Genomic DNA, 11023 nt, shown 5'->3' on the forward strand with positions numbered 1-11023 from the left:
GGGAAAGGGTGGATGTGTAAACTGTTTTCTGCCATACAGACTACTTCTGGTGCTGCTGCTACTATTTCTACTACTACTATCACCACTAATACCACTACTAACTACTACTGTCACCACAAACTATTAAGTATTACTGCTATGAAAGGCAAGAGAAAGTGTCAAGTGTTTACTATGACAAACACTACTACTACTACTACTACTACTATTAATACTGCCTCTATTACTACCAAAACTATAATGCCACGTTCTCCACTAACACACACACACACATTAATTTAACTTTCTAACTCTAGAATAAGAACTTTTTTGTCCCCACCTCTCTCTCTCTCTCTCTCTCTCTCTCTCTCTCTCTCTCTCTCTCTCTCTCTCTCTCTCTCTCTCTCTCTCTCTCTCTCTCTCTCTCACTGCACTGCATCTCGTTCCCTCTCAATACAACAGCTCCAGAAGACCTTTAACTTCACCTTTCGCCTCGTCGCCGCCACCCCAGACTCAACAGGTGACAATAAAATGAATGGTGGGAGGGCGAGGATACGAGTAAATGGTGACAGCGCTGGGATAGGAGTAAAATGGTGGCAGCGCAGGGATATGAAGTAGTCAGTCTTACTATCAACTATCGTTTGGAGGTAGTATTTCCCTATCGGCTATGAAAGAGGTGGTGAAGGAGGATAATAGGGAAAAGAGAGGAGAGAAGTAAATGGTAATGGAATGAAAAAAAGCGGAGTGCGTGAGACCGACCGTGACCTCCGCGGCGCCATTACGTGAGGAAATGAATATATTCTCAGCGGTGATTGTGCCTTTTGTGAGGGAGGCAAAGACGGGAAGATGCAAGAAAATGAGAGAAGGAGGGAAGGAAAGCGAGTGTGAAGGAAGGAAGGAGGGAGCGCGGATGTGGGGCGTGAGATGTGGGCGTCACGGTGAAGCTGCAGGAACGCCAATGCAAAGTCCAAGTATTTTTTCCGGAAGTATTTTTCATATCGCCTTTTCTCTCGTGGAATTTAATCTTGCAACACAGACGGAGACAATAAAAAGTTGTAGCATATTATTTTTTTCAGACACGTAGTGAAACAAACAAGTGAAAGTCACGCCACGAAAGAACACAGGAAGTAATATAAAAAGTTGGAAAAGCGGCGAGTGGGAAATCAGTTTCGTTTTGTAATGAAAATCGAACAGCACCAGTAGCAGCAGCAGCAGCAGCATCAGGTGAGCGGAAGAGCGTCAGAATATTGAGAAATTGAACGTCAAAGGAAAAAGTGAGCAAAACATTCTCTCTTTCCCCTAGAAAAATAAAAGTAAGCAGATAACACACAATAAAAAGAAAAAAAGAAAAAAAGACTCCATAAAATAACGTATAATCTTTTGGTCATTTTCCGCTGTTGTTTTACGTACTGTGCCTTACAAAAAAGAGGCAATCATTTTACGAAGCTTAGTTGTTACTCTTGTCTTTTTATCTCTATATTTTTATCCCTTTATATAACATCCCTGATATTTTATTCCTTTGCCAACATTTTGTATTTCTGTCAGTCAGTCCGACGGTCTGTTTGTCTTCCTGTCTGTCCGTACGTCTGCCAGGCTCTCTCTCTCTCTCTCTCTCTCTCTCTCTCTCTCTCTCTCTCTCTCACACACACACACACACACACACGCGCGCGCGCGCGTCTCACATCACCAAACAGTTAGCAACTTATATTCAAAACCTAAAATAAAAATAAATAAATAAATAATAAATAAATGAAAACTTGCAAAATTCTATCTTACTCTATTTTCAACACCTATTTCCTAACCCCCTCTTCCTCCTCCTCCTCCACCACCTTCTTTTTCCCTTCTCCTTCGTCGTCCTCCTCTTTTACCTGCTCCAAGTCAGCGTCAGCCAACAAAGGTAACCCAGCAAGAGACGCTCACCTTGTTGCTCAATTCTTTATGAGCTTCATCACATCTTCCTTCTGCAGTGCCGCGTCAACAAAGGGTACACTCACTCGGCACCCTTATTGTCAAGTCTCCTATTCCTTCTTCTACTCCTCTTATTTTCCAGCCTCTTCCTCCTGCTTTTCTTCTTCCTCTGATTTTCCAGCCTTCTCCTCCTCCTGCTTCTCTTATTTTCCAGTCTCATTCTCCTTCTCTTCCTCCTCCTATAGAATTATTTTCTCATTTCTCTGCAAGGATTCTTCTACTTGTCTCTTATATTTTCCTCTTGATACATTTCTCTCTTCGTCTTCGTCCTTTATAATTTTTTTCTCTTTTTTTATTCGTATTTTCCTCTACGTATGTAAAAATTTTTCCTCCTCTTCGTCCCCTTTCCACCTCAGCCACTTAGTCATGATCCTCCTTTCCATTTCATTCATCTCTTTCTCCTCCTCTTCAGTTTTCATTTCATCCTCATTTACTTGATCTGACCTGAACCTCCTCATCATCTTCTCCCAACCTCCTAATCTTATTTCTATCGTCTTATCCTCCTCCACCTCCTCCTGACGCGGAAATCAGACCAATACCCGTGAATTTCCAGTCTGACCTGGGACCACGACTTTCCTTGATCCTATTTTCACTGTCACCTGCACGCAACTCAAGCATCGAGGTCACATTCTCAGTCCGTGACCTGTAACTTCTCTCGTGTTCTTGACCTGAATTTCCGCTTCAATGACTTCTCTAAGGTTGCTCGTCTTCATCTCTCTCTCTCTTTCTCTCTCTCTCTTCTGGTTCTTCTTCCTGCTCCTCTTCCTCTTCCTCTTTCTTTTTGTATGTATGTTTCTCTCGTTTTTCTTTCCTACGTCTGCTTCCTCTCCTCCTCCTCCTCCTTTTTCTTTCCCTCCTTGTTCGTTTCCTTTTCATTTCTTATTGCCTCTTTTTTTCTTTCTCCTTCTCTTCCTTTCCTTTCCTTTGCCTATTCTTCTTTCTCCTCCTCCTGCTCCTGCTCCTCCTTCGACTCTTTTCCTGTCTGTGCTTTTCCTCTTTCTTTCCATCTCCTTCTCCTACTCTCCTCCTCCTCCTTCTTCACCGCAGAAACCAAGCAAAAGTTAAATGATCTCACTAACTTCTGACAAAAAAAAAAAAAAAAAGGAGAGAGAATAAAAGGAAGTTGAAAATTAAGAAAATCATGCGGCGGTTACCATATCACGTGACTTTTCTTCCCCTTTCTGGTGTCGATTAAGAAGTTCACGGCCAGTCTGTGTGCGGAGCGATGGAGAACCAACCAGGAGGGCGCGGGCGTGGGATGGGCTCCTTTCAATTAGCAGACTTTGTGGTGGTTTTGTTGATTAAAGAAGATTGATTGGATTAAGGGAGCAGGCAGGCAGACAGGCAGACAGGCAGACAGACACACACACACACACACACACACACACAGCACAAATTGGAGCTTTGATGCAAATTGATGGTTTCGTTTCTTCTGTGAGGTTTAATTAAAATAGTCTCTTTGTTTTGATTCTATTGTTGTTGTTTATACCACCACCATCACCACCACCACCACCAGTTCTACTATTACTACCACTACCACCACCTCTGCTATCGTCACTATCATTGGCATTCTTCTTCTTTTTTTTTTGTATCAGCATCTATGTTTAATTAGATTTCAACAATAAACTTCATTTTTTTTTTATTTCTCTCATCATTCATTCTCATAATTCTTCTTTATTCGTTTCTTCTCATATTTGTATTCTTCCAGCATTATCACCTCGTTTATTTGTGTTTGGTTCTCATATTCCTCCCCCCCCCTCTCTCTCTCTCTCTCTCTCTCTCTCTCTCTCTCTCTCTCTCTCTCTCTCTCTCTCTCTCTCTCTCTCTCTCTCTCTCTCCACATATTTATTATCGGAGTCAGGTCCCTCATCTCCTGGGACTAAAGTTTCCCAAAGAAGAAATAAAATGGTCTTACCGACAGTGGTATTGCGTCTCTCTCTCTCTCTCTCTCTCTCTCTCTCTCTCTCTCTCTCTCTCTCTCTCTCTCTCTCTCTCTCTCTCTCTCTCTCTCTCTCTCTCTCTCTCTCTCTCTCTCTCTCTCATGTTCATCACGAGGCAAAGTTCCTAACCATGTGACGAGGAAACACAAAAAGAGACGCTCATTAGAGACTTTAACACATTTTTGTGAGAGAGAGAGAGAGAGAGAGAGAGAGAGAGAGAGAGAGAGAGAGAGAGAGAGAGAGAGAGAGAGTACCAGCAAACTCCCTTAATGTTTGTCTCTATATACTTGACTCTATTTTGTTACTCAGGCACTCAGGCACTCAGGGGAGGGAGCGATCCTAGAGGACAAGGGAGGGGCGCCCCAGTCTTCCCCCTTCCAGCATTACCCCATCCATTAGTGTAGTGAAGTTGGGAGCGAATACAGTCTTTCTTTGGTGACTTTTCTGGACACTATGTAAAGTAAGCACGAAAAATATAGTAAACTGCTCTTTTTTTTCTATTTTTTTTTCTAAAGTTACGTAAAGTGCAGTAAATCAGTATTTTGTCATTATTATCACCATTAATGTTACTCGTTTTTTTTTTCTATGGTGCCTGTAGCAAAATTATGATGAATGCTTTGATTATGAGGGTGAAATGTCAGTTGTGATGATCATTTCTGCAGATGGGACAATGGTGAGCGAATTTCATCAACATTTCCAACAACGAGGTGTTTTGAACCTTTGCAATAGACACACAAATATAAAAAAAAAAGAAAAAAAGAAAAGCCATCAAGATATTAATGATGAGCTTCCTTTCATTAAAGTTAATAGCCACCTGATATTTTTGCCAAACACACACACACGCACGCACGCACACACACGCTGCTTTGTCGTGAGTTTATCAGCCACAACAGACACTCATTCAGCCATGGGTAAGAATCAAGCCCTATTTCATCCCAGTTCACGCTTGCATTTCTCTCCACAAAGACCCCAAACAGTTAAACATTTCATTTTATTTTCCAACACTATCTCTGCTTGATATTGCTTCGCTTCATCGTTTCACTCCGTAATATCTTCCATGCACACACAAACATCATCCCCACTCCTTTCATTCCGTAGCACATACCGTACATGTATCACCATTTATATTTGTGTCCTTCCCTTGTATCACTGCTCAGCTTCACAGCACTGTATTTGTGGCACACACGTAAACTTTAATGTCCGTAGCACAAATTAAAAACGTCATGAGCTTTTCCTTGTACCTTTCCTAAATTTCACACCTTTAATTAAGCTCCACCACGCCTGCACCCTTTACGTTCATCACTACCTGTCTGCTGCCACGAACTGCTCCCTAATTCATTACTTGGTGCAGTCGTGAGCTATGGTCCAGTAACGTACCACACTCCTTTTCATTGTGTTTAGCGCCTTTCCTCAGTCTTACGTCCTTTAATCTACCGATAATCTCTTTACAGAACCTGACAACTGAATTCAAGATCTAAGGACATAAAACTGAAAGAAGATACAAAACTTAGGAGAGGTAAGTGTGCTGGGTTATTTGACTTCTCACCAAAAATATACGTGAGGAAGTTCCCTTTTACAGTTTAAACCCTTTCACTGTGATACGAAACAGTTAACAGCACAAAGAGTAATGCTTGAAATCTTTTTAAGTATCTACAAGAAAGGAGATTAAAAGAGTATATTTTCCAGTCTACCCCGTGGCTACAGAACAAGTAAAGATGATTCCAAGTGATTAGTAACTGATGAAAAATGTACCAAAAAGCAGTCAAAGGGTTAATACTACATTCTAACATTTCACTAGCTATAGTCGTAGTGTTCCTCCCTTTTTGGCTTCACTTCATACCAGCTTCTTCTCTACTGTACCCTCTTCGCAGCAAGTTTCCTTCATATTTCACTTGCATATTTTTAAATCTAACTTGCCAAAAAAAAAAAAAAAATTTATCTCTTTAACTCCTTCGCTTCACTTCGTATCATCACTTTCTCTACTCCAACCTCTACATGTCTCATTAATTTCTACTTTTGTAAGCCTCCTATTGTCTTATCTTCAACTTGCGTGCGTTCCTCTCTTACCTGCCCTCACCTCACTTCTCCATTCCTCATTAATGTACTCTTTTAAAGAACTGACACTTTTCCCTCTATACCTGCCTTCCTTGTACTTCCATCTATTCACTCCCTTTCCTCTCTCACCCTCTCTCACTTCACTTCTGCGAGCTCATTACCTTGGTCTTTTAAACGACTGACACTCTTGTCCTCCATGCGTTCCCCTGTACCTACATCTACTCACGCTCATCCTTCACACACCTGCGTTAGACAGATAGACAGTGACAGGTAAATTGATCACCTGTAATTAACCGTTTGACTATCACTTTTCCTCTTTAATTACACGATACCAGGAGTAACTGAACATTTGAAACTTGTACTTAGAGTCTGTAGTCAAAACTTTACCTCCGTCAGATCACCTAACAGCACTGAGGTGAAGGAACACGCGTCGTACTGCAATTAGAATCCAGAGAGGTGACTTTAATTAAAGGGACAAAACACCACTTAGCTTATCGACATTCCTACCACAAAGAACAAGAGTTATTGGGACGACGAGTACTGACGGAGTGAATGACGGTGAGGGAGAGGAATGGCCAGGGATGGAGGGAGGGGTGAGAAAGGAAAACGAGAGAGAGGATTTAAGGGTGAAGGGAAAGGCAGGGAGAGGATGGACTGGAAGGGGGAGGAGAGAATGGATAGATAGAGGACTAGAGGGAGAGAAGGGAATGAAAGGTAGGGAAGGAGAGGACTGGGAAGAGGAAGAGTAGAGGACAGAGGGAGGAAAGAAGGCCAGATAAAGAAGGGGGGAGTAAAAGAGAAATAGAAGAGAGGAGGGAGGGAAGGGAAGTGAGAGGAAGGGAGTGAGAGGTAGGGAAAGTGAAAGGACCGGAATCGCTTTCTCTGCACAAACAAACTAAAACTTTATAAACATTTTTCACTCTTTCAAAGTCAGTGTTGGAATTTATTTCACTCAACGAACACAAAACTCGAATAAAATAGTCCTATTAGAGAGAGAGAGAGAGAGAGAGAGAGAGAGAGAGAGAGAGAGAGAGAGAGAGAGAGAGAGAGAGAGAGAGAGAGAGAGAGAGAGAGAGAGAGAGAGAGAGAGACGGAGGGAGGGAGGGAGTGTGTGTGTGTGTGTGTGTGTGTGTGTGTGTGTGTGTGTGTGTGTGTGTGTGTGTGTGTGTGTGTGTGTGTGTGTGTGTGTGTGTGTGTGTGTGTGTGTGTGTGTGTGTGTGTGTGTGTGTGTGTGTGTGTGTGTGTGTGTGTGTGTGTGTGTGTGTGTGTGTGTGTGACAAGTTATATTTAAGTACTTTGATGAAAATAACAGTTTAGACTCTCTCTCTCTCTCTCTGCAAATTTCAACTTTCTATCATGATTAACAAACAACAAACTCACGTAAATTATTCCTAAGGCTCTTTATAAAAAAATGTCTGCCTGTCATGGACTTTTTGGCGCCATTACAACAACGTGAAATGAGGCGTTTTACTTTTTTCTCCTTTTTCTTTCTTGGTCTTCGAGTCTGTGAAAAGTTTAATAGCTGTGACCCACTTTTTTGTTTCTTTCAGGTGAGAGAGAGAGAGAGAGAGAGAGAGAGAGAGAGAGAGAGAGAGAGAGAGAGAGAGAGAGAGAGAGAGAGAGAGAGAGAGAGAGAGAGAGAGAGTTAAAACTTCAATGACTTTCCTTTGTTGTCGAATAATAATAAGCTTCACAATTCAGAAGTTATTATTATTATTATTGTTATTATTATCATTATTATTATTATTATTATTATTATTATTATTATTATTATTATTATTATTAGTAGTAGTAGTAGTAGTAGTAGTAGTAGTAGTAGTAGTAATAGTAGTAATAGTAGTAGTTGTAGTAAGATTATTAGTATCATTATCATTATTACATATCATCATCATCATTATCATCATCATCATCACCATCACATACTACCATTGTATCATTCTTAAACTCATCGTTAAGTAAGAGAAAGAATCACCAAGCGAGGATATATAATGCACGAGTCAAGAGAGGCGTGCACAAGGGAACGGCCCCTAAAGAGCGAACACCAACGAGCACAACAAGCACAGCACTCTGGAACTCCCTGCCTGCTTCTGTATTTCCACCTTCCTATGACTTCAACTCCTACAAGAGAGAAGTTTCAAGGCACCTATCCTTCAATTTTTGACTACCGCTTCGGACTCTATTCGGCGACCGGGATCTCAGAGGACTTTTTTTTCTTTTTTTTATTATATTTTTGTTGTCCTTAGCCGGTGTCCCTCCTACATAAAAAAAAAAAAAAGAAAAAAGTCACGGGTGAGTGGTACGAATCTAAAGGCAGTGAAAGCTAACAACAGATATTCAAGGGGGCAGGGAGAGGGAGAGGGGGATTATTGTTATTCTATGTAACTCGTAAGGACTGGTGAAGGGCAACGAAAAAATAACATAAAAAAAAAAACATTATTCTTTATACTCCTCGATAATATGAGCTTCTCCAAGGTGCTTTTAGCTTTTACTTTTGACGAATAGTTTGTGATTTAATGCGAGTTAACCCTTTTACTGTTATGCTTTTCCTTTGTCAGCCATGAGAGCACTGTAAGAAAATGTCTGATTGGATACAGAAGGGGAAAAAAGGATTGGGTAGAGAATTAACTTTTTTTTTCTGAGCTATAGAGGAGTTTAAGAGACTTTAGTGTATAGTAAGTGTCTGAAAAGTTAAAGTTGGATGATAAATATTGATCTAGCAGTGAAAAGGTTACCAGAGTGAAAATTCTTTAGCACATCTCATGTGTTTGATACGTGCAGTGATTCACAAAGGTATCTTGATGACTGCACAACTACAGCGTGTTGGGAGTGAGCAGAAGTTGTTTTCACTTGCTTCTACCTACTTACTACGGTGTTATTCCTTTCACTTCTAGTTCCTACAAGTACCTACATTTCTTGGCTTACCTTCTGATGACATACCTGTTCCATTTAAGTGCTATTCCTTTCACTTCTAGTTCCTCAAAGCTAAAGAGTACCTACATTTCTTGGCCTACCCTCTGATTACATACCTGTTCTGTTTATCTAAAAGCTATCTACCTGAAAACAGAGAAAGCCTTGAGTAAAATTAAAATCTCTTATTCATCCCTACCTCACCTGGCCACGGTATCCTGCTCTACTTAAGTGTACCTAAGGAATGTATAGCAGAAAGCAGTGAATCATGAGTTATTAATATGTCTCATCTATCTGTGCCTCACCTGCTGCCGGAAACCAGGTGTGCATCCTTAACTCTGTCGGCAACGAGAGAGGAGAGGGAGAGGCTGAGATGAAGGAACAGATGAAGGATACAGGTGGTAATTGGATACACGCACCGGCTATATGTGTCCCATTACCTTGCGTGTGTCACCGCCAATAGAGCTGGTGGTAGTGGTGGTGGTGGTGGTGGTGGTGGGGATACTGTGGGAACGTCTCTCTCTCTCTCTCTCTGTGTGTGTGTGTGTGTGTGTGTGTGTGTGTGCGTGTAGCTCCATACTCTTTTACTCAGCGTGATTGAGGCTTAAGAAAATGATGATTATGAGGATGAGGGAGAGGATGGAACAGGAAGGAAAATAAGGAGGAGGAAGAGGAGAAAGAGGAGGAAGATGGTGATGTAACGTTATTAAGGCTGATTATGGAAAGGCTGCTGACGATAATAATGGAAGATGGTGATAATAATAATAATAATAATAATAATAATAATAATAATAATAATAATAATAATAATAATAATAATAATAATAATAATAATAATAATAATAATAATGAGAAACGAGACTAGGAGGATGCAAAGCGATTAAAAACAATATAAAAAAAAACTCCCAAAAACACTAACGCCCAAAAGCTCCACTGATCAATAAAACAACAACAACAACAACAACAACAACAACAACAACAATGAACACTACGACAAAAGAAGAAAATATTTAATACACACTGCAAGAGACACAAAACCCCACTGCACGACACATTCCCCTCACAAAACCACATTCACTATAGATACCCATTACCCTCACCTACACACACACACACACACACACACACACACACACACACACATTACCCTTACAACTTTACGCATTCCTCTCACAACACTAACCACCCTCTCCCTCTCTCTCTCTCTCTCTATCTCTTTCTCTCTCAAACATCAAAACACCCACATTACACAACCGCACATCACCAAAACATCACACATACACTCACCTCCACCACCTCTCCCTACACCTTTCCATTCACCACACCTGAGAACGACTCACAGCCGGAGGGGGCAGCAGATACATCAATATTATTACTATCCGTTCATACAAATCAACCCTCCATCCGCATTGCTGCTTTCAACCGCGGACCAACCAATCAATCTTTGAGGAGGGTAATCAGTCTAACGAGAGGCCCACCACCGTTGAATCAGGACTCGTTAATACCAGGGCTTGAGGGGACTTACCTGACAGCACCCCGTGTGGAAAAGAGGAAAGGCAGGAGAGGGAAACGAGAGGGGAGGAGAGAGGATGAGACAGCAAAGTGGAGTGAGTGAAAAGAGGGAAATATTATGAATTTGGGGAGAAAGAGAAGGATTGAAAAGCAGGGGGAGCAGAAGAGAAGGGAAAAGACAGGAAAGGACGAAGGAGAGAAGAGGAGAGAAGAAGCTGGAGTGGATGAAAAGAGTGAAAAAATAGGAGCTTGAGTAGAAAAAGAAGGATGATGAGGGAAAAAATAAAAATGAGGAGGAAGGGGAGGAAAGGAAGGAGAAGAGAGAGAAGAGGAAGAACGAAGGAGAGAGAAAGGAAACAGGGTGCACTGAATGAAGATTAAAAAAAAAAGAATAAAATAGAGGTTTGAGAAGGAAGAGAAGGAGGAAGAGGAGGAGAACAAGAAGGAAGGGAATGAAATAAGACGAAATTAATAAAAGACGTGAAGAGAAGGAGGGCGGTAAGGAGAATGAGATAAAGCTGCGTGGATAAAAAAGACACAAGGACGAGAGGGAAAACGAAAAGGAGACAGAAGACAGAAGAGAGAAGAAAAGACGTGGGAGAGGAAAAGGGAATAAGACGGAGAGGATAAAAAAAGTAGATAACGAAACATTTGAAGAAGAGGAG

General features: G+C 41.2%; 1 protein-coding gene across 3 annotated transcripts in view; it reads left to right on the plus strand.

Moving 5' to 3' along the window:
* LOC135088779 (allatostatin-A receptor-like) overlaps positions 1–11023 on the plus strand; it is a 222861-nt gene that overhangs the window by 145179 nt on the left and 66659 nt on the right. For all 3 annotated transcript variants that reach the window (XM_063983799.1, XM_063983800.1, XM_063983801.1), the window contains exon 4: positions 5336–5400. The gene's annotated coding sequence lies outside the window, so the exon portion shown is untranslated. The remainder of the gene's footprint in view (positions 1–5335; positions 5401–11023) is intronic.

Source organism: Scylla paramamosain, chromosome 31, assembly GCF_035594125.1.
Source record: "Scylla paramamosain isolate STU-SP2022 chromosome 31, ASM3559412v1, whole genome shotgun sequence".
In the NCBI taxonomy this organism is placed as follows: Eukaryota; Metazoa; Arthropoda; class Malacostraca; order Decapoda; family Portunidae; genus Scylla; species Scylla paramamosain.